Source organism: Thermobia domestica, chromosome 3, assembly GCF_964235325.1.
Source record: "Thermobia domestica chromosome 3, izTheDome1.hap1.1, whole genome shotgun sequence".
Classification (NCBI taxonomy): Eukaryota; Metazoa; Arthropoda; class Insecta; order Zygentoma; family Lepismatidae; genus Thermobia; species Thermobia domestica.
This window is the reverse complement of record NC_137456.1, coordinates 38274379-38300312: the sequence shown is the minus strand read 5'-3', so window position 1 is coordinate 38300312 and position 25934 is coordinate 38274379. Positions and strand designations below refer to the sequence as shown.

General features: G+C 34.3%; 1 protein-coding gene and 1 pseudogene across 1 annotated transcript in view; both read left to right on the top strand.

The window, feature by feature from the left end:
• The window catches only part of LOC145680298 (uncharacterized), a 505146-nt gene that overhangs the window by 295097 nt on the left and 184115 nt on the right, over positions 1 to 25934 (top strand). The window lies entirely within an intron of this gene.
• On the top strand, positions 1333 to 3186 carry LOC145681314 (uncharacterized; annotated as a pseudogene).

Below are 25934 nucleotides of genomic sequence, written 5' to 3'. Positions count from 1 at the left end.
GACATAGCTTGCTTTGTAGCTGATGACGTAAACGCTAAATGTCCATTTATTTATAACGTCATATGTGACGTAATTGTTGTTTGTCGACTGATATCTGCTGGGTTTATTTTATACCACAAAAAAAAAAAAAAAGTAACTTTCTTCGTTGCGAAGCAACTATTAAATGTTGAATTCACCTCTCATTTCTGATCGATTTCAGCTTCAAGCAACAGAGATTTTCAGTAATCCTTTTTTTAAAAAAAAACAAAACACACACACACACATGCACTCAGTTTCGTTAAAATGAGATAAGTTTTCAGCAACCATGTCACGGACTTTTAAAAATATTATCACATTATTTGTGTGTACAAACTTCCAACGTGTTGAAATCAGTAGCATCATTATTTCAGGTTTAGTATATGCCATATATATATATATATATATATATATATATATATATATATATATATATATATATATATATATATATATATATATATAGGGTGGCCCATTTTATCTCAATATCTCGAAAACGGTTGAAAATAAATGAACCTAACAAATACTTAAATAGGAAATGCCATAGGGTACATCGAATGGTGTTTTCGTGGTGCCGCTCAGGGTCGCTCTTCATGGGGGCCCAGGGCCCAACTTTAAAATTTTAAATAGAAACATGGGACAAGTGATACCTCGTTCGATAGATCTTTAAACACTAAACAGCGTTGTGGCAAAAGATTTTTCATATCAGTCATCGTATTCAAAATGGAGGGACTCTAATTCTTAGGGAATTACTCATATCTTTCCGACTTCACTTAGATTGGTTACAAATGTAAATGAGTGACATTTTTCTTGCTATCTCTACGTATTATTATTATTACAACTTACTTTCATTTTATTGACTTTCTTTAACAAATTGTCGGAAAAGAATAAATATGACTGATTACACTCCAAACAAAATTGTCGATATGCTCCTAATTTAGGGTGAATGTCCCAAAAATTATCGTCAAGCAGCTGTTTTGTATCAATCCCGATATCCTAATCGACGGCCACCGAGGCATACAGTTATCCGAAATATTGAATTAAGAGCCCGTGAGGGCCGCCTGACGCGTTGAAAAGTCCGCACGCAATTATAATGATGATGCACGAATGACATCAATGTTAGCACAATTCATAACAATTCTCATATTACTGGCCGACAAATTGAAAGGGAAATAGGGATACTTAGAACAACTGCCCTTAGACTCCTGGAAAAGGTTAAATATTGTGCATATCATATCACTTTAACTCAAGCCCTTACTGCAGACATGTTACGCCGTTTGGAATGTTCCAGTTTTTTTATTTTTTAAAATATATGTCATGTTTTCTGACGAAGAAATATTTCGAAATACTGGTGAACTCAATAGGCATAATTGTCACTACTGGTCAGGTGTCAACCGTCGTTGACATAGGCCAGTAGATGCTCAACATCGTTGGATTGTTAATGTGTGGTGTGGTATTGTCAATGGTTACCTCATTGGTCCACATTTTTTCGATGGAAATGTGACTGGTAATTTTTTTTTCTGGAATTCTTCCAACATCATTTGCCATTGCTACTTAAGTAGGTGGACCTAAAGACAAGAGAGAGGATGTGGGTGCAATTAGATGAAGCGGCATCTCACTCTGCGTCAAGAATAGCGAAGTATTTGCACACACGATATAATGGAAAATGGATTGTGAGAAACGGACCTATACTATGGCCTGCACGATCCCCAGATTTATCGTCACCAGATTTTTGTCTGTGGGGATATTTGAAGAATTTTGTATATGAACGCGAACCAAGAACTAGGGAAGATATGATGGAGCGAATTCGACTAGCTTGTGCTCAAATTCCACGTAACGTTTTAGTACAAATTGTTATGCATTTTCGCCGAATTTATGTATACTGGCAAATGGAGATGTCATTGAACAAACTGTAAGATAAATTCCGTTATTTTGATAGTACGTGACAGGCGAGGAGACACACGAAGAAAAAGAAACGGACGTGAGAGATAAGGAGACTCACAAAGAGAAAGCTCTGAACATGACATGCAAGAAAACACAGAAGGAAAAGAATCGAACCAATATCGTGCGTACAAAGAACAAAACCATCGTTTGAACACATTGTTCTAAAAACTGCAATGTTCGAAAATCGAATTTCAGTTGATTCATTTTTGCGTCAAATCATTGCCTGTGGAAAAATGGAAGATATCATTTAACACGAATTTTATCTACGTTTTCTCATTACAGAGACATCTATCCTTTATAAAAACACATTTCAGGTAATTTTGTTTCGTAGATTCAATTTGCAGAACCTAAGGTTCTCATTTGAAATTTCACTGTCCCTTCCCGCTTCATCCACTTGCGGAGGGAGGTTGGAGAAGATAATTTTCTAGAAATTAGATTTCCTACTTTGCATTATGGCACTTTTACTTTAATAATCTTTTTCTCTGTTGCAACATTCTCAAATACCCTCTGTGATTTACTACTTAAATTTGTGTTTTATTCATTTATCTTTAAGCGTTTTCATTCTATGGGCAATGGACGTTTTATCTGATACAGGTACCATGTCTCGGTGGTAATTCTGAAAACAGTGACCCATATGAACAATCTTTTACCACAGTACTCTTTAGCTTTTAAAGTTCTATGGAACGAGGTATCACTCGTCCCATTTTCCATTTAAAATTTTCAAGTTGGGCTCTGCCTCCCCACGAAGAGCGGCCCTGGCCAGGCACCGCGACAATACCATTCGATATGCTCCATGGCATTTCCTATTTTATTTTTTGTTCGTTTCATTTATGTTTAACCGTTTTCGTATTAGTGGTATTGGACATTTTATCTGATAGAGGCACCATGTTTTGGCTGCCTTTTGAATACGGTGACCGATATGAAAAATCGTTAGCCACAACAGTATTTAGTTTTTAAAGCCCTGTCGAACGAGGTGTCACTCGCCCATGTTCCATTAAAATTTCGAAGTTACCCTGGGAACCTTGAAGGACGGCCCTGGTGGACACCACGACAACGTCATCCGATGTGCCCCATGACATTTCCTATTTGAGTTTTTGTTCGGTTCGTTTATGTTCAACCGTTTTCGAGATATTTCCGTGGAAAGATTAAAATTGTGTCACCCTGTATATGAATCGTTAAGTTCGAAAACTGGTCATCTCCATCGAAGCAAATTTAAAGCAAAACTAAATGAATCAATATGTATCTGACATATATGGTTATTTTCATTTTTGGAAAGTAGACAAATGTCAGTCTACGGTCCGAAAATGACAACAGACCTATATATCAGATGCATGTTAACTAATTGAGTTTTGTTTGTCACTCTTCTCAAATTAGCTTGAATGGAGATGACCGCTTTTCGAACTTTTCGTATAATATATATATATATATTGTAAGGATTTTTACATTACAGCGTGAGCACATATTTATAAGTAGTAGATGATACATAAAAACAGGAAGGTACGGAGAACAATATGATGGGAACTAAAGGAAAACGAGCCACCAAAAGGGTTTAGAAAGGTAAAATTCAAGAAGATGGAGGTATTAGTTAATTCCTAATTGTTAACTTATAATAGCATATAATTGTTAACTTATAATAACTTTGGAGATTGCATTAAACGAAAGGGCTGTACCTTTTTTTAAAATTCCTGGAGGCTATCTTGAAGTAAAGGAGATTTTTTAACTCAAACTAGACCTCTCGAAGTCGCCATGAACAAATGAGGTTTCCTAAAATCATAAGTTGAAGATACTACAAGACACCCCGGTGGCTGCCGTAAGTGAAGGGGTTTATGTATAAAATAAGTTTTTCTTTACCACTGGTTATAGAAAAAAATACTCGTATTTAAGTTAATAACTTTGTAAACACATATAGTTTCATTTTGCTAAATACTAGCCTTTAGCTACTAGCCTGATCTACTTAAAATACTAGCCTTTTCAAAAGAATGTCATGTTCCTTTGTCCACTTGAATTTTGAGTTAGGAGATACTTATTGTTGAAATGATTTAATTTTTGTGAACTACTTTTTAAATAATATTTGTATTTAGTTTGTATTAAACAAAATAGTTTTAACACAGTTATTAAAATTAAATAATAATGTTATTTAAAAAGTAGTTCAAGGATACCAAAACAACATGATACGTAATCAAGTACAGTTTAGTTCGTTCCTCTAGTCGCTGACTTAACTTAGATTTTGGAGGAATTTTTATTCTGGCAAGACTGTAATTTCTATGGATGGCAACACTAAAAATTCTTCAGGTTCATATTTTCTGTTGTAGAATAGCATTATCTATGATTGTGGTAAGTTGCGTTTCATTATCTCCTTTCACTTATGAAAAACAAGCAAAAGTAAAATGGTAAATTTAGTATTATTTTAGTAACTCAGGCTCTTGAGGAAAGCGTATGCTAAGTTTGATCAAAATCGTAAGAACAGAGAAATATTTGTTCTTTTTGTTCTTGTGTATCTGTCTTAAAGAATGCTGTCTCGTAAACAAATGTGTAAAACATAACCTTGTTCTTGAAAATACTTATTTTTTGGTCTTCACTCAAGTTGTTTCTGCAAAGTCTGCAAAAATTACTTGCTAAGTCGTACCGTGCAATGCTTGCAACTGAATAATATAAAACAGTGATGGCCAACTTCTTTAAACTATAGGGCCGTATCAGAAATTTCTATGTGGATAGGGCCGCAACTTCATATGATATTTTACGTTTCAAGTATACACTCATGATACTCTAGCCCATAAATTGTCGAATTTACAGGTGTCTATTAAAATATCGACAATCAAAACACCAATATTCAAAACACAGACAGCGAAACACCAATACTGAGTCTTAAAAATTTTGCTCGAAAAATACCCTTACACTCACAAGGTTGGGTGAAAATATCTTGAAATAATTTTTCATACATGAAAATATGTCAGAAATAAAAAAAATATATAACGCAAGTAAAAATATACCTACTCTCAATGGTGAAAAATATTCACAACCACTATTTTTCATGCTGCAACAGCGTGAACAGAAATTATACGCTTAAAGTTTTAGGTATTATACCTAATACACCCAATAAACGAAATAAAACGCTACCCTAACTAATCTTAACCTTAAATTTACTTTTGGTTTCTGAGCTTAAAAGACATATCCACTTTATGTATTTGTCAAAGTTATTACATTTTAACTATGTTTCAAATTTTTATGTACCCAATAAAATATATAAAATATGTTAACACATATCTTTTCGAGGGCCGCTACTCACACTATATAATAGCGAATTTGATTATCCAATAATAGTTTTAAAAATCGATTAACACTATAAGTAGGATCGTATTTCAATAGTGTATAAACACTGAAAAGGACTACTTACTTGAAAAATAGATAAAATTAGCACAAAACACACAATACTAAAATACCAATTTAAATATGTATTTGGTATCAGTGGTAGTATCATTCCACTGCACTTGAAGATAGTAACATCTCCGTAGCCAGTTTGTGCGGAAACAAATTAATTGTGGTATGTACCAGTAGTCTTTTCACTCTATGGCATAAATCTATTGGCAGTGAAAGATATCTTAATACAAATTCTCAATCCAGTGCATAAGATTAAGTATAGGTGTTATTATTGTAAAAATGTGTGTTGCGTTTAATATTCAAGTGTTAAAAAATGTGAGTGTGGAGAATATTGAAATGAGTGAAGTGTGGCGTTAAGTGCTCTGTCCCCTCTCAACAAATGCAATTGATATTTACCATCAAATTTTTAAAATTATTTAGATAAATGTACTATTGAATAATAGATAAAAAGCTAAATCTGTTCGTAGAAAATAGATAAATCATAGAAGATGAGGCCTTTTTTCGTAAAATATTTTTTAAGAAAATCATATCACTTGTTCTGTCTTAATCTAATACTTACTGCTATAAAAATAATATATTATTTACTAGTGTCTAGTAGATAAAATAATAGTTGCAAATATAGTGTGTATAACTAGAATCCTGTAAAAGTTACAAATATATTGTTATAAATAAGATGGAATATTAACTATTGGATATCCTATTTTGATCTATTTTGTCTATAAATTAGTCACTATTTTAATTGATTATTTGGCTTAAATATCAAGAAATACATAGAATATTCATATTCTAGTACTTGCTTCAATCAATATCTAATAATGTGTCAATGTCAATCATAGTAATTATAGATATTTGTCATAGGTCCGGTACCGTTCAAGTTATCGTAATTATTAAATACTTAATAGTCTCTATCCTAGGAGATTGTTTGTCATAGTAGATTATGTCTTAGTTATCTTATATTTGAACGCTCTAAGTCTACTCAATAGTAAATCAGTTGAGAATGCTCCACGAGCATTGCCACAACGAACTTAAAAAATATTTTTTTCTTATTAATTTCTACAGACTTTATACTAATTATTCTACGTACTTTATTATTATACTCATAAAACAATTCTTCTAATATATCTATCCATTTATAATTTCCTTAGGCACTAAATTTTTTTCCACATGTTTTGTTTACAAGTTCTGTTCAAACGTTCTACGATATGTTGTTTTACGAAGAAAAACGCTTAAAATTGAAAAATTCGCAAAATATTATCTCTCTATGACCTACGGTTCCTGAAATATGGCTCTTTAAATCTTCTCAAATAGGAACTTTTTTGGCCAATATTTCGGGAATGGTAAGATTGAGACGAAAAGTTCCATCATTTTCTCAGATAGTTTTTGATTCTGTATCAAATGGAGGGCTCAAAATTAAAAATTCGCAATTAATACACACACGCGTAGATAATCCAGTAACGAACTTCTTTTCAAAGTTCGTTGAACATTATCTATATTCGTGAAAATATGTTTTTGTCTAAATCGTGAAAAGTAATCACTTATCAAGTGCAAAAATCAAGTCTTAATCTATTCTTACATTAATATTATTAAAATCCGACTGTGATATGATATCCCGAGTCGGCGCTTTGCACTACGCTATAATAAAATTATATCTGATTTTAACTATCTTTGTGGCAAATTAGGAATACTATGCAATTGTTTTCTTTGACTCCAAAAAGCTGTCTTTTTTTCTCTATTTTTCTTTTACCGACGCATACCTACGACTCTCTTTGAGGAGTCTTAATTCTTGCTTAGGGGTTTATTATAATCATTATCTTAAAGAACATTATGTTATTATTGTTATGCATTTATTCATTGCATATCAAAATTGCGTACATACTTATATTCAATATATAATATTCTCATATATTGGTATATTCGTGTACAAATATATTACTGTATTGATTATCATACATGTATAGGAGTAAATATCTTACCTAGTTAAGTTATCATTTAGTAAAAATAAGTTGATTATTCTTGTCTAAATTGATAATTATTTTTCTCTCTTTTCAGGTAAGTACTTTTCTGCGTCTAGGATTCATTGTCAAAATATACAAACATGTCTGCAATACGTGAGTATCTGTTGAAAATTCATATTTATCTATTCTATTATGAAATAGTAGAATTCATGTAAGAGTAAAATAACTTAATATTTTATTCTAATGCTTTGCCTTTGGAAAATAATTCTTAAATATAAATAGTTTGCTCACCAATAATTAGACCCTAATATCGTATTTCCATATATACTGGCTAATTCGATAGAAATCATAGCATTGAATTGATTAAAAAGAAATCACATGCTTTATAAACGATCATATGAGGCTTTTGAGATATTTCAGATTGAACATAGTCGATTTTCGAAATTCGCAATGTTTTAAGGCTAATAATAATAATAATAATAATAATAATAATAATAATAATAATAATAATAATAATAATAATAATAATATGAGATTCTCAGGAAGTACACGAATCTCAAAAAAATAAATAAAACAAGGGCGATTCCTATAGTTTTCTTTGAATTTTTAAAATATAAAAATAATCATTTCCATTTTTCAAACTTAACATTGAACAATTTTTTAAAGGATTAAATGTACACTGTACATAAAATAAAATATAATAAATTAGTGTTTCTTTCAAATGGTTTTTGTTTGAAATCAATATCTTTTAAAATAACGGAGCTATAGAGTTTACTTTGCACAATTGTAAAACGCCGCGTACGCTTACATACCTACACAGAATGGCCATTCAAGTAAAAAGTGAACATTTATAAAATGAAGAATGCATGTTTTCAACTCTCTAAATAAAGTACACTATTCTAGGCAAAAATAAAAAATAATAATAGATTTTGTCAGCAACCGTCATTGATTTATTTGATTTGAACTGATACAGTAACGAAACATAGGGGTAAATAAATTCAACTGCGTTTCGGTTCCGGATCCAGAACTGGAACTAGAATCAATTTTTCCGAAAAGACGATTCACGGCTTGGAACCAAAAGTGATATTCTGATAGAAACAGTTTCTGACTACTTGTCATCGAAAGGAGTTTTCCCGGAAAACCAATATCTGAAATCGGAACCGAATTTGATTTTCTGAGAAAATTGGTTCTGGTTCTGGAACCGAAACGGATATTGAAGTGGAAACGAAATTAAAAGAGATATAAGTTTAGTAACTAACTTCCAACATTTTCCAACACAAAAACAAAGATGTCATATGATTGACTTATTATTTATTCAGAAAGTAACTCAAAATATTTTGGACTCACCTGACTTAGTTTCTTCATTTAATTTTCATGTTCCTTCATTAAAAATACATAAAAACGCTTGTCTCTATTACTGTAAAAAAATCAAGAACTAATATAATGATAAAATCACCAATCTGGAGAGCAACAGCTATGTATAATAGAATGTGTGTAAATAACAATGAATTGGATATATGTGATATGTCGCCTAAAAATTTAGAAATGCCGTTATGAATATGTAATTATATAATTATGTAATTTTCGACATTGTAATTGGGTTATAGCCTTTTGTATTGACAATAAATAAATAAATAAATAAACGTTGTAGGTAGTTCCTTCGAATTACCATTTCACAGTTGCTCACTATCGTTTTCAGCTTGTAACAATCTTGAGCTAACGATGTTCCCAAATTATAATGTCTAAATGTATATTATCCCGACACAAGTAACCGGAACTGGAATCCAAAACATTTTCGATTCCGTTACCATTAACAATTCTTTCTGTTACGTGTCTAATAAATATTACTACGCTAATTACAGAGAATTAAAAAATGACTTAGAAATACTTCTAAACGGATATTTTAATAAAGCAAGCTAACACTATATTCTCCTACGGTTTACAAATAATAAGTTGCTGGCCATATGGCGCTTATTTTACTGGATAATGCTGATGGTCAGCCCATTGAGTACTAATGACATTACTTCTGATGTTTTGGAGTATAACTTACTAGTTCTCATATCAAATAACTCCTCGCAACTCCTCAAGATGCTGAGCCAACATTGAAAATTCTGTAGGAAAATCGAACCCAGAATCCTAACCACGAAAGAAATCTTTTAATCTTCAAGTTTTACGTCCTACGGTTATGCTGGCTAGGCTAAAGGAGACTATGATGATGAGAAATGAATGAAATGGTAGAATTGAAGAAAGTGGGAGGAAATGGGAGAACCTTGAGAAAACCCACACACACGGTGTTTTTCCACCACAAAGCTCACTTGGCGCAAGCTAGGAACGAACCAAGGACCCCATGCACCAGAGGTGAGCGCTTTGCCACTGAGCCACCGCAGCCCCCTAAATATAAAAGGTAAGCGCACCAACTTCTGCTACAGAGAGCACAATATATATATATATATATATATATATATATATATATATATGTTCTTTGTCAAAATATTTTAGGAATATTTTAGCGGGAATAGATCCTAGATGTCGTCGCCAAAATGTAACAAATGAAAGACGATCTCCATAATTATTTCTTGTTAAGAATATTTAGTTATGGATTTGACATCAACAATACAATGATACAAGTTTCTTTATCAGGAAGCCAGCAAACTTTTTCTCTTGTGTCGCTGGCACATTGTCAACCATTTTGTGTGTCTGTGTGAGAGAGGAACTCCGAGGGAACTCGATCTCGCTTCCACCTGCTTTTGACTGAATTGCTGCGGCTTGTTGGCCGTGTCCACTGACGCTAGGTTCGGTGACCAATTGGACGAGAGCCAACAGAAGAGAGAAAAAAGCCCTTTCCCTGTTAACGCAAAGGGCGGAAGGGAAGAGAGAAGAGCTCATGCATTCTTAAGGTGGTCGATCTCTTCTGTCAACGTTCGGTCAGTTGGTTCCCGGTGCGTTTACCGAGCGGACAGCCACCTTGTGTTAAGCACACACACGTAAATTAATTCTAGTTGTGAAAAGAACAGTTCCCATCTCTAGTGAAGACAAATTGTAAATTTTTAAAATATCTTTTTTAATTAACATCCAAATATTGTGCCCTTTATGCTAGAGGAGATGAATGATTATTAAAAGTTATTTATTTTAGTTTAACGTTCTACGATTATGCACCGAGGTTAAGGGAGACGGTTGATGTTGGTAATAAATGAAACAATAGGGGAGGAAATGGGAGAATCTCGTGAAAACCCATTCGCATGGCGTTTGTCCACCACGAAGCTCAGTTTGGCTAGAGCTGGAATTGAACCAGGGACTTCACGTACAGTAACGAAAGTTCTACCACTGTGCAATGATTAATGAAATAATTGGTGGTAAAAAAGAGGAGAACCCTCAAGAAAAACCATGGACCAATGTTGTCCATCAGTGGCCTCGCGTAGTATAGTCGCTAACGCTCTTGCCTTTTGTGCGAGCGGTCCCGGGTTCGATTCTCGGTGGGACCACTAGGTCGAAAAGGTGTAAAAAGCTTTTTCAGGCCAGCCATCCTGATTGAGGTTTTCCTGGGATTTCCTCATTCATACCAGGCAAATACCGGGATGTTACCTAATTTATAGGTCTCAGGCTGCTCCCTTCCTTCCCCAATCCTTTCTTCTTTCCCTTTCTTCGGCTAGTGTGATCGCCGAGGGACGTCATCTCTTATACGTCAGAGCTAAATAGCCATAAATGCCGAAAGCCCAGAAATCTAAATCCTAAATCCTAGATGTTGTCTATCACAAAATCACTTGGATTAGGAGCGAACCTGAGACCTCTACAACCATGAAAGAAAACTTAAAAAATTAACGAAGATAAAAGAGCTAATGTAGAGGAGTCGCTAAAAATTAATTTTCTTTAACGAGGACGATTACGAAAGATCACTTACTGATTGAAATCCAGATTATTTTCCAATAGAGTAACTTCCAATAAACCTTTTGTTATTGTTAATTATTCCATATCGGACTCCCGAAGAAAACTCATCGAAACAACTTATTGACCGTGCCAATAGCGACTACTCTCAATCATGACTCCGTTTTCTTTCATTTAGAAATAGGAAAGAAAGAGAAGAAAATAGAAGGGTAAGAGAAGGAGGTAGGAAAAGAAGAAAGAAAAGAAATAGGGTATTTTAATAAGAAAACAGATTACTGGATAATTCCGGAAATATAGCAAGAAGTTGGGAAAGTCCTTGAAATATGAATCATTCTAAATGTTATTAACGACTAATCAATTTTGGAATGCTTTAGAATTGACACATGTTCCCTCATACCACCCAGACCTAGCTCCAGGCACCACGATCGTGGGGTTGCCCAGGCCTAGACCTGGAAATGAGAAAAGTGAAGTTTAATTCTTTGTAAAGTTATTCCAACCAGTGATTGATAACTATCCAGCATCTGAACTCTGTCCTCTAGGATCGACCACACATATGAATTAGCCAAGAAAAAAAAAAATCAAACTTATAAACTCAATATAAATTTATGTGTCGTATCAATCGAAGTCTCAACTTCCTGGAAGAAAGATGTCGTATTTAGGCTTATCCTGCTATTTTTGCTTCACTCCTCGAGCCGATTTAAACCATTAGTAGCGGTCCTTCATGACCTAGGTTATTTACCTTAACACATATATTAAAACATGACACATATATTACAGATGTTAATATGACAAATGATATCACTAAAATTACTTATATTAAATCTATCATGCATTCACACGCTCACTCACTCAGGACAGTGTATATATGTTTAAAGGAAAATCAACTAGCTACAGGGGTACAAATAGTTTATTACATTCATAGTGAAAAGAGAAGACAAACAAATAATTATGAAAAAAAAATATTAAAAGCACAAGTTCTTGGTTATATATTAATAGAGTACATAGTATTAAATTTTAGTAAATTTTTATATATTCAATCATATTGACAAATGAAAAAGAAAATAAAAAAAAGTAATTACATGTATCATATGTTAGGCATGCTAAAACAAATTATGATTTGCGACATACGCAAATAAGACACTTATTTCACTTAAAAAAAAAATTGGACAAAGAGGAAAGAAGAAAAAACCTTTTGGTGTATTAGAACTTATATGAGTCTCTACCTCACGTCGAGATATTAAAATATTAATAATTTCGAGCGTCCAAATCACAACTCACGCACTAGTCGTAGTGTCCAAAACGTTTCGCTCCATTTAACTTAGTTTGTGGTCATTTATATATATCTCTATATGTATATATATATATCTATTGGTTTACAAAACCATTCGTCGTCTATATTTGGTTTGTAACTGGTAACAGTTTATATCTGCAATCGCACACTGCTACGTCTATACCCATCTAGGGATTTCGAGAAAATAACTTTCACTAGAGGAAGTTTCTCCTCTTAGACGGTCTATTTCCAAATTTATTAGTCGAATAATTTCAAGTTATTTATCCAACACTGGGACACTTCACGAGACCTTTCATTAGGATCACTTTCGTATATGTTTATACATGGTTCGGATTTAAAAAAAATGATCTTCCACAGGTGTACGGAGTATGATGGTTCAAATTGAGGATAAAAAAAAAAAACTGGTCAAGTCACAGGATACATATGAAGGTGAGACGGATTCAAGGTACACTTTCCACAATGGTTTTAGGTTAATTGTTCAGGGATAATATTTGTTATGATGCGGGTTACGTTTAGACCTGCCGATATTTTTTCAATGCATGCCATTATATAATTACAGAGGTTATCACTTACATTGATTCAGAAGAAAAGGAAAATTACCTAAGTGCACGGCGGTATTCTTAACAAAACTACATTCTTAAATTCGTCGGAAGACTTCTGGTAAACTATAGCAACCAATACACGTCTAGGGGGACAGACACGAGCGCTCTTACATATATTCATAATACATTTAATATCAAACTTTTACTTTAACATCATATTCACATACTAATTACACATACATTTCGAAGTATTTATTTCTCTCTCTCTATATATATATTTATAATAAATGCGCACACATTTAAATTAATCATCCCCAACAATAAAATTTTACAAGGTTGCAACATTGTCCAAGAAAACAAATGACTTCCAACATTACATTTGGAAACAAATTAAATTTTATCTGATACCGCGCGTCTATAAATTTTTAACTTTTATATAATCAATTCGTGTTTAAATCATGAAGGAAAAAAAACTTTGTGAGGCAGGCACGTAACACAGAGCATTTCTAGATATAACTAGGTAAATCAAAATACAATTTCTGGGCCCAGGTTAACTACAAGGTAATTGAAAACAAAACAGAAAGGAAAGTGACCAACGGATTAAAAAAAAAACTTAAGAGGAACGACGGTGAAAGAACGTAATCGAAGTATCGTCAAATACTAAGTCTTTGTTCATTTCAGCGGTAGGTCAAAATGTGATGGAGGACCCAATCATTATCTACTCCATTCATGAATCGTGTCTTGCAACGTCTCAGCTGGTAATTTCAGATCAGAATTGTACGTTAAATAAATCGTAAGTAACAAGTTCGAAATCTTGGGGGGGGGGAGGTTGAAAAAATTAAAAAAAAACTTGAAGAAATGAAGACAGAGAGAGAGATAGAGAAGAAGGAAGACGAAGAATAGGGGCGCCAAAGACTTAAGTGAGAAATAACTAACGCTACAAAGTTAGAAGTCGAATTTCGCTCTCAACAAAATCCATAGCCAAAATATTCTTAACATGCCAAAAGGGTGGTCTACTCAAATACGTAGACTCAAGGGGCGCCCTGCTGCCAAGGATGCAAGTTCTGTGTCCATCAGATCCCAATCCCACAAGAGTTGGCTTGTAAGATTGAAATCCGATCCCCGTATCCGGCCCAGACCAGCAGGATAAAAGGAGAGGGGGAAAGGGACCAGGTAACTGCGTCCCCAATTTTGAAATCTCTAAGTAAAAAAAAAATATTCGACCCCTTAGAAAAACTAAGAAGGTTCGAGGACAGTAATGAAACTAGAATAGAAGTATTATCTAAGATATCCCTAACTAATGATTTGCCGAAATAAAAAAAAATTTAAATAAACTGAATTTTGGATCGGTGATTTCAATAACCCAAACATCACCGATAGCTACCCTGCGCAGACACGCCACAGTCTGGGATGTCGTTAATTTCCCTCGTCTAATTAAACTAAGAAAAGAAATGAAAATACTTAAAGGGACTAGGGGTCGACATCCGGGTACGCGAAAATAAATTTCAATAACTAATTGTTTTGATTCTGTACCCAGTCAGAGCTGTCGCCTCCATGAACATTGTAAGCTAGCCCGAGTAGGTACCGTGGGAAAAAAAGAAAAAATCTCACGGAGCAGGATATTCTATTTTAAAAAACCGACCAGAAAATATAATTCACTACAGCCCTGTTGTATAACTACTACTGTCTTTTCATAATTTATTATTCAATATGTCTAGTCTGCGATTATATGATGCTACCCCTTCTATCAGATGGTATTACTATGGTTGATTACTATTATAACACATAAAACTACAAAGTATTACCGTAGTCCGACTATATATCGCCCTCCGGTCCGCGTGATATTATGGTGCAGGGGTCAGAACTTGAGATGTTTGTAGTTACACGTATCTATTCAATATCTATATATATCAACACACCGCGAAGTATTCACTGGGCTACTATATATTTAACTATATGGGTGTCCTATATTCTATATTCATTTATTACAATATTCATATACTTATTAATATTCATATTCACATTAATATTCATTTGCCACGACGCTATATTCTACAAACACCCTGTTTCCTCTATCTACGCCCAGCCTATTTACACATTTCATCATAATACTTTAAAATCTATAATCACTACAAACATTTCCCGCTCCGATCACCGCACGACAACCTCACTCGAACCCAAGACTCTTTCATCCCACACACAATACTATGTAATACCTGGTAGCTTTATTAAGAAGAAAGAAAAAAAATCCTATGTATGTTCACTGAAACTAGAATTATCTGCGATAATGTTTAATGTTTATGAAATTCTGCAGCAACAATTGACTTCTGCAGCCACGAAGAAAAATGAACATCTAATATAATTCCAAAGCGAAGAACTAGCATCATATCGCCCGACTTCTGTTAAAAATTTACGTATTGTTTATTTATTTAAATATCTCGATTTCTAGACTATGCAGAATGTTGAAATTTTTTAGAATATATTAATTTTGGGTCACTTGACCTAACTGTACATCCATATAGGCTGTGAATTATACCTTCCAGGTTTTATTTTGAAAAGAAAGGTCAATTTCACGAAAACTAAATCACTAAGCACCTCGACAGAAGAATGGCGGTTAGTACTGACTTTTGACACTAGGGCTAGCGACGATGTAATCAACCCTTGAACAACTGAATGTGACCTTGTACACGGAATTATTATACTATATTACGTTCACTTAATGACGGAGTAATAAAAATTTATCGCATAGTAAATACTACACTGTCCAACACACTCTTTCATCACTTAATTATCACTATCACTGATACTACATTACAAATATACACATACTACTCGAACTACAAGACACATCATGCCACATTCATACTACACACTACATTAATACATGTTATACTAATAAATATACACAGAAATCATTCAGATTTTACCATGTTAAATCGGCTCTATGAAAGGTAACGAAAGGAAAGAAATGAACAGGGCCAACTGGCCCTTATATTTACTAAATCATATTCTTGAAATCAACCTGTTTAATCGATGCCCTGAGGGGACATATCGGAGTATTAGCTAACAATAGGACCCCTGCCCTGAAGGGGCAGGAACCCGGAACAAACTGAATGTTTAACTCATCCCGCTGGAAGCCGTACTCCCAATTTGGGCGTCAGATAGGAGCCCTTACTGAAATTTACACGTGCATTGTGATTACTGGACTGACTACCACAAAATTAAATACCGCCATGTTACTAATAGATAAATACAAAAAGAAATCACATCCACTACATACACGAACACAAACGGTAGTGAGGCAGGCCTTACGTAACTAGAAAAGGAATAATTTTAAGGATAAGAATATTTTAAGGGAGAAAACACCACTCCTCCGAAACTGTTTATAGATTCCTAAGAAAACTCGCAAACTGATGCACTTTACAAAGCCTGTCCATAACTAACAATATCTGCTCAACATGGCGTTGCAATGTTGCACTTCCTATTTCAGTTCAGTTTTAGTATGAAATTTAATAGTTTTTTGGCTCCTAAAGACTTCCAACGATTTTAGGTTAAAAAACTCCCAAATATTACCTTGTTTGCAGTTTTTCTCACTCCGTTGCGACCTTTTAAGCTCGACGATCGAAATCTGGCTGTTGTCAGCAAGATTTTCCGGCTTGGAATGGAATAATTGCGCCCTAATATCATAGCGTGGGTTTATCATCCAATCAAAACTAAGCATTTTGGCGGTGGGGCTTTGAAACGAATAAAATTTGGTAAAATCTGGATTAAACTAGATTTTAGAAGGACCTAGGTATCTAAAAGAGAGGTGAAGGGTGGTCCTGAAAATTCTGTCGAATTTTAGATTGGTTATTTGATCTGGAAAGTTCCGTCCAATAGTGGATCTATATTTTCAGATAGCACTGACACCGTAAGAATTGTAATAATCCATATACACATCCATATACAAGACTTATAACTAATTTAAAATATAAATAAAGATATTGATTCCCAAAACTATCATTCCCAATGAATTTTTTACAGTTTTTCCATGTTAATTTGAAATAGAATAATGAACAATATTACGAATTATATGAACAGCCAGAAATTTTTTGTTAGACATTAGGTACAGTCGGTGCAAAAAATTTCGGGCACCCTCCTATTAAAAACATAATCTCATTAGACTGTAATGGCATATTACAACCAGAGGTAAGCGTTATACCACTGAGGCACCGTGCCTCCTAAAAAGTGACTATTTACAACTTCTACTGTAGGGTACAGAATTGGGGAGATCTAGAACCGTAATTTCACAATAATAGTAGAGCGCCAAGCAGGGAAAAGTATAAAGAAAACGTCATTTTCTTATTCTATTATTTCATAAACGTTTAATTTCATATTATTTGGTAAATCATCTTATTTAATGATGATAGTCCAGTAACCCATTACTTAAAACAATAACTTCATGAGTACTAATTACAATATACTGTATATAAATAAGAAAGCAGAACGTACTCGATGAACAGATCTCAGAAGCTCCCGGTGCGCAAAGTCCCTGATTCAGTTCGGCCACTAACTATAGCGCGATCTTTATTCCTTTTACAATGTGCTACTTGTTCATGAAATTTGTCACTACAACTCTATCTATTGCCACAGACTTTTGATACGCCTGGCATCGTATATGACTCTTTGATATTTAACGTTCATAACCAGGCCCGCTCCCAAGCTTTGTGGGGGTAGGTCCAATATTACAAGCCACTGTATAGTATTAAATAGGCATTATTCTAGACGCCAGAAGACCACAAGTAATTGTAAAATACTTCCACCTATATTTTCAAAAATAATGATAGATTGTTTTTGTAAGGGAAAGAGTATAGATGAAGCGTAAGATCAAATTTTTATGCTACAATAATCATTTTTCTGTTATATAAGTATAGTTTTATTGAGAAAGTGAACAAATTTATGTTGAACTAGCAAGTTTTTTGGGAGGGGCAGACATGTAGCCAAGGGGGGGTTCGGGGGTCCGGATCCCCCCCCCCTTCGAGGCCAGAAGTGAAAAAATTAGAGAAGGATAAAGCCAAATGAAATGAGAAAAAGAAGGATCAGCGTTAAAAATAAACTACAGGAAGCTTTCGGTTACTCTTTCTTATGAGGAAATTTGTATTACTTGCAATACATGGTTGCGAGATGAGCGATATATCCTGGAAGAGTCGGGGAATTTGAAATTTCTAGAAAGTTGCGGAATTCTTAGAATTTCTGCTACTAGTCAGGGAGATTTCAATGTTACGAAAGCATAGTGCCGTTGTGCAACAGCGTGGATGTATTTTACCATAATTTTTCGTCATCGCATCCTTGCAATATCAAACATGTTATTTCAAAAACAATTTTCTACTGCTCCTTTAACCTGTCATTTAAAACAGGCAGTAGTAGACGGAAAAATAAAAACAAAAATATATGTGGAAAGAAAGTTCTGTTAACATTTGATTCAACAGAAAAAAAGAACGCAGATATTGCAAAATATTTTACAAGACATTATTGAGTATGTAATTTTTATAATAGTGAATATGTACTTTTTATAATTAGTGAGGTCATAATGAAAGGAAAATTGTTATATTTGAATAAACATAGGAAGGATGTAAAATAGTTTTTTTAATATGTTTTTTTTACTCGAGATTTCTTCATAGTTTATTAAAAATACTTACCAACATATCCTCACAAACCAATAACTGTTGATAGTAAAGTAGTTTAGATTGATCGTGCTCCTGGGCCTTCAGAGTTTTGTCACGTCCCCCCCCCCACGTTACGAAATCCTGGCTAAACGAACTAATATATGTTCCAATAAAATTGTTTAGAATGATCGAGCCCCTGGTGTGATGACCACAGTATTTCATGTCACGCCCCCCCCCTTCACGAAATCCTGGCTACGTGCCTGGGAGGGGTCGGGACCCGGTGGACCACTCCCGTGGGTGCATCCCTGCTTATAACGATTAATATTGATCGTGATTTAAATATAGAGACGTACTCTTCATATTAGTATTGACGATAGAATCACAGAATTGGTAGGCATTTGTTTAAATTTTACAGAATATGATCGTTGTCTATTTGATTGTTTTTTTCAATATACTAACAATAATAATCACAAGATGGATCAAACGTAATCTACGAAAGTCAAAAGATCTTTTGATCAAACTTGGTACGAAGATAGGTTTCGACCTCCTTACTATGCATGTGATTTTTTTTCTTTGCAGACCTTTGATTCGATTCCCGAATTATTGGCCATGAAATGTGGGGTTTGGATTTGTCAAAGATCGTAGCAGAAGCAAGTACCCAGTATCACGTGTCTCCGCGTGAAGGAGAGTGATATTTCCTCAACATTAAAACCGGAAGTGGTAGTAGATTTCTAACACTTCAAGTTTTAATAGAGATATTACAGAGCTCCTCCTTGGCTAAGCGGTTAGCATACGCGCCTTTGGCGCGGGAGACCCGGGTTCGATTCCCGGCGGGAGCTCATGTGGTTCGGATTCCACGTTAATCAGTAGGTCCACGTCTCACATAGCCTCGCTGCTGAAAGGGACGCTAAACTGAAATTCAATTCAATAGAGAGATTAGAGTGGAAAGGGAATATATTCTTGGGACGCTTAAAACCACTTCTCGTTATCTACTCTATAGCGATATAAAGAGTTAAGAGATAAAATGGAAGCTGTTCTTTAAACGTTTCCCGTCTTATCTTTTTTTTTTTTTGCCTCTGTGTAGATCAATATTGAAACCGGAAGTTGTGGTGGATTTCTATCACTTCCGGTTTTAGTAGCGAGTTAAGAATGAACGTGAAATGTTAATCTTGGGACGCTTAGTCGATTGCAGGAAGCCGCTATCTATTAACGTTTATAGTGATCAACGTTAAAACCGGAAATGCTTGATTTCTACCATTTCCGATATGAATATCACTCCCCATCGACTGTCTAGATCTCCAACTTTTGACCCTTCACATTCTCAACCAAAATTAATGGTAAACCATCAAGCAGTTCTTCTTAATATTTAGTGTCTCCTGCACGGACGAACAAAGTAAATATATAAAGGAGTTTTGATAAAACAAACTCTATTTTTAAAAAAACTCACAAATTACTATTTAGAACAAGAATTAGGGGGAAATACATGGAAAGAAACTTCTAAACGTTAAATTGAGGTTAAACATAAAGTTATTAAACGATAAGTAAGCGCGATTTATACATAATAATTATTTTCTAAAATCAATTAAAAATGTTTTTTTTTTCCGCAACCCAAGACTTATTACTTATTCAACTTTAATGATGACAATTCCTCGAAGTAAATATTTTTTCCTAAACTTTTTTCCAAGAAAAATTAAAAACATTATGTTTTAGAGTCATTAACCCTTGTACTACCTAGGTATTTTTTGTAACGTGGACTATCAAGGGAGGGATCATTTTGTGCCCACCTGTTAAGATTAAATATATCTCGCAAGAAAAACAAATTAGATACTATCACAAAAACCTACAGTGACAGAAATGAACAGTACATGGAATAAGAGTACTTCCATGTACTCTAAATGTCAGTCACATCTCCTACCAAAGGAGGGGGTAACTTTGTGCCCACCAGCTTAAAATAACAAATTTATGAGATACACTAACGTTCAATTTGCACCACCGTAAGGTAAATACCTCAGCTAAACATGCTAAGTAATAACATTTTTTTTACAATTTTAAAGAAACAATTAGAAGAGTAATTACAAAAAAATACTCTGATGGGCACAAAGTATCCCCCGTTGGTAGTGCCTGATGGGCACAAAGTATCCCCCGTTGGTAGTGCAAGGGTTAATGTCATGATGTATTATACGAATCCACGAATCCCTCCTCGCTGATATAGTGGCTAGAGCATGTGTATTTCGTGTACACGAGATTTCTGGGTTCAATCTCCGGTTGAAGAGAATCCAATGGGACCACAGGTGGGGGTTCAGATCCTACTTTGAACTGTAAGTTTTGTCCTCTATAACCTTGCTGCTGACCAAGGACATAAGTTCACATCACGAATCAATCAGTTATTCTAAAAGCTGTGAAGCATAACAGTTTCTTAAATGCATCGTTCGAATGAAAGATTACGTATTTTTAAATAAGACTCCCATGCGGGTTTTCGATTACATTTTTACATCGCATGTTCCCAGGATAAACAGTATGTGCAGATACACTATGGAGAAATCCTAAAATACGATTTCATTCGTAGATACGTAGAATAGAATTCAATACAAGAATTGCATTATTATTTTTTTCTGTTCTGAGGCAAGATTTTTCTGTAATATGATACTGCAGATGGAATAACCAACATTAATATCCACAGTGTGCACTCAACGAGGAAATATAGATACCTGTGTTTTTACTATCTGCTGTTTCGTTGAAATACCTTGCAACCCTTCTCTCGTCCCATAACCCCCGCGAGTTGATGTTTCAACTGAGTTTTTAAGGGTGGCAAAAAGCAAAGAGCAGAACACACATGTTACTCTCACGTGATTGTCACCATAGCAACACGCAGCAGCTGTGGTCGCATCCGACAAAGAGGTTTCGTCAACGTTCACTTCCAATTCTTCTCTCATTTATTAGTTCCTGGATATAAAACCAAAAAGTGGATTTACGTATTCTGAGAAACACGTATCTTCAACATACACATTAGCATTGTATTTGTTACTGTAAAAATATGAAAAATCACAGGTAATCCAATTTAACACTAATGGAATTTCAACACTTTACCGAATACTCTATTCAAATTTTTCAAAGCAAAACATAACAGATTGGTTCAACGATACTACTTAGGAAAGAATATTACTATTTTCTCTATTTTCTCCATTGTGGTTTGAAATTTTGTGGTCTAAGAAGTCTTAGTCACTCATACAGAACAAAAATGTCTTAAGTTTCATGTGTTGACCACTGCATGGTGATTTGAAGGTCCGATGGTTCTTAGTTTTTATCCGTTGCTGGAATTTCTTGTAGTAAAACCTGTCGAAAGCGAAGATGTCTTTGTCTATTATTTACGTTTTTATTACCCTTGAATGGGAACAAAAATGTCAGCAGTGAAGCTCATTAGGATACATAGATTTTATTTCAACATCCTCTTGGAAGAGGTATTGTGTGTTGTTGCTTTTGCTTCTTGGCCGTTCCGATAGTTGTGGGGAATCTTGTGCTCTTATTGACATCTTTTTAGTGACTGCCTTGGCGTAACTTTGCATTCTGTGCTTGAGATGTGTTCTTGTTGAATCTTGAGATTACTTTCCTGTATTTGGCGTATAGTCCTGGAAAGACCCTAAAGATCATGTTGATCAGCTGTTAGCGTGTAGTCCTGAAAAGGATCGGAGAAAACTTGTTAGCTTTAACATTTCCTCATTTAAGATTTGCGACTCAGAAGTACTGATATTCTAAAAAACGAAGGAGGAGTTTCTTATCCATTATGATGGCCAGTTCTTTGAAATCTCGCATATTGCATAGTAGCTGGTGTATATCAAAGCCGTAGCTAGAGATTTCTGCGCCCGGGGCGAAGTAGAATTCGGCGCCCCTACACTCAACTTACCAAGCTCTTCTTTTTTTTACATATAAGAGAGGCAATTTTTGTTGCTATGCTACGCTAAATTTTTATCAAGCTGCTTGGACAGGCCATTGTAACAAACAAAAACGAGCATTATATGTGAAAGCTGTTTTTAAGAGGCTTCTTTTTGACTTTCTGTTAAACTTGATAAAACTACTTTTGGTTTTATACAAATACACCTGGAGAACACATATGGAAATTTACAACTCTTTAGGCCTATAACGTTTCATACTATCGATAAGAAATGAAATTTCAATACATTAGAAATTATGTGCTTTTAAAATGTTCTAAATAGAAGACAGCATCATTTTCCAGTAAAAGTTATGAACTTTGTAATTTTATTCTTAATATGACCACATAAATAGAATTTTAATTTCGATTATTTACGGTAAAAAATATTTTGTGAAGTGTAACGGAAGTTCAGAAAGAGCCTTCTTTGCGAATTTCTTAATATTGTTCAATGAAGGTGAATAATATGTTTAATGTTTGTATTTAAAATCCAAAATACAGTTTGGTTACTACACATGTTTGAAATTACAGTAATTACTTAATTTCTTAATGAATGAAAATTCTGAATTTAAGGTTACTTATTATTAATGAACATATTGAAAATACACTATCTCACATACATACATACATACACACACACACACACACACACACATATATATATATATATATATATATATATATATATATATATATATATATATATATATATATATATATATATTGTATGTAGATAGATATACGAGTATAAAATATCACACAGGATGCGCATAGAAAATCTGGCGATACAAGTAATTGATGGAGAAATGATCCCAATAAATATCTCCCAACTGGAAGCATTTCATGTATCAATGGAATTTTAAAAATTACTGGTAGTCATCAGTCTTTGAAAAAGACAAAATTCGTTAGCTCAAGTTCTGATTACTTAAACCCCTATACTACAACTGCTTCAAGTTCGAAAATGTTATTATTCCCCTTTTTACCTTCATTTTTAATATTCCCGCCCAAACAGCAGCTTGCGTGTGTCTCTTCAATCCTCTCATTTTTATACCTTCATTCTCACCGTCGTGATTAATCCAATTGGGTAGAAAAGCGTGATTAACTAACAGAAATCATCATCAAAATGCCGAACACGTATTTCAAACTTGGATCGTTTCTGATTTTGAAAACGCTCCTGCGTACACTATAAGTCATTACTTGGCAGCATGTATATCATATCGTCATTAAGAAATCATATAAGGTAAGTGGAGGTATATACGCCAGTGCAGCTAAATACGCCAAGTGTCCAGTGCTGGGACGTTTCCAACGAAATCCAGTAAAATGCTGTCCTCCAATATGTGCCACGGTTTTGGACAAGTCCGACTTGACGAATACTCCGGGAAATAGCGCTAAGACCGCCATGCTGTGCGGTGTTGTTTGCTTTGGGAAGGTTCCGTGGAAGGACGTTATTGTTTCAATAAAGGTAAAAATTCGTTATTAGTACCGTGCTAACTCAGAACATAGCCGATTGTTTACAGCAATGAACTCCTTACTTCGTGTCCGTCTAGGAACACTTTGTTTTGTAAGTGTATCTTCAGTATTTGTGATTCCATGGCTACTAAATCAATATCAAGGATGGTGCAGCGAAATACATCAGGGCTTGTGCAGAACGGACTGCAGAAGACAGAGATGTTTCCATTTTCCTACATATTCCATGTAATATCGGCGTATTTTTTTAAGTCATAGTACAGTGACACTGTTTGTTTATCTTCTTATGGACTAAAACTTTTCAGTTTGAAACTTCATTTCAACTTTGGAGATTATCGTTCTTACATTTTTCTTTTTATCTTCATCTTACACTTTGATTATTCTATTTTTTTGCTTCAGCCATGTTGTGTTGTAATATTTGAGTTCGTATAATACAGACAATGTCAGCAGTTGCAAGATTTATTACAGGTTTCTAGTAGTATCCTAGACTTGGCGTAATTACCTGCACGTGATGGTAAATATGCCACTTTGTAATACTTTTTCTTTTAGCTTGTGGTCAAAATAGAGTCGCATCATTGCCAAATTTTTTTTTTCACACGCGGAAAAGGCTACTCAGCAATGCACATGTGTTGTTCTTTATGTTTCTTGAAAAGTAAGGCCTTAAAAAATAAAACATCCTTAACATGGCGTATTTACCTCCATCTACCTTATAATAACTTTCTTTTAAGTAATAAGTAAAAACTTGTTGTGACTATTATTAAAGCGTTTGGGTTGCGGGCGGAGCAAGCAAAGAAAATTTTTAACAAATATATTTCTATGTAAACCGACAACAATGTTGATTTAAGATGGCGCTGATACGTTTTTGTGGCGACTTCTCGTTTACTCATTTCCAACACTTTCTTTCCTCTTACTCGTTTGGCACCCCCTCGCTATCAGTGCCCGGGGCAACCGCCCCGCTCACCCCGTCAGGCTACGGCACTGGTGTATATTCCCACATTTGTAGTAAACTGAAATCTCTATTATTGTCGCCCTTGGATTGCTGCTAGAGTTTAGTACAATATATACGTCTTCCTCTAAAAGATGAATTCCACTTGAAGCAGGGTACCAACTTGGTTGGGATCCACAGTGAAGAGCCACATCAGTGGCGTTGGACCTTCGTTTAATTGAATTCTAATTATGTTACTATATGTGTTCTTTATATGCATTGATATCTTGCTGGATTCCTCTAGTTTGACTGCAAGATGCATTTCAGTAATCACACATGTAAATATAGTACTGTTCTTCTTTGTGATTTGTTATTAAAGATGCGTAATTCGTTATTTCCATGTTTGATATTATGTTCTTAGCTGATGACTGAACTGAACCAGGATGTTGTTCTTGATTCGTGATAGCATGATTGTCTATAATTGTATATATTAACTCTTATATAATCACTGTATTCGAGATAAATGTCTGTGTTTGAACGTTGTTCCTTATTTTGATTGTGTTGACACCTTATTTTCTTTTGGTCGTGTTTCTTCATTGATTACTTCTTTCGCATGGTATTTGCAGCAAAGAACTGTAGTACAGAGCTTATATACCGAATTTCGAATCTTCAACTTGAGAGAAAGTTTAAGTTTTACGTCCCATTCAACTTGAGAGAATCCCCACATTGAGCACCTTATATTGACAAATAAAGGGAAATGTCAATACTAAAGAAATCGCTTTCATTTTCCCCTTTAGAAACCGATTTTTTTTAAAAAAAAATACTCAACCATGTGCTCTCTTAATTTTATTTAAGACTTTCTAAACCGAATTTCACATCTCCAATTTAAGAAAATCCTTAAGTTTGAAACTTTGTGAAAAAGTAAACGGAAATTTTAATAATATTAATGAAATTATTCTCTTTTC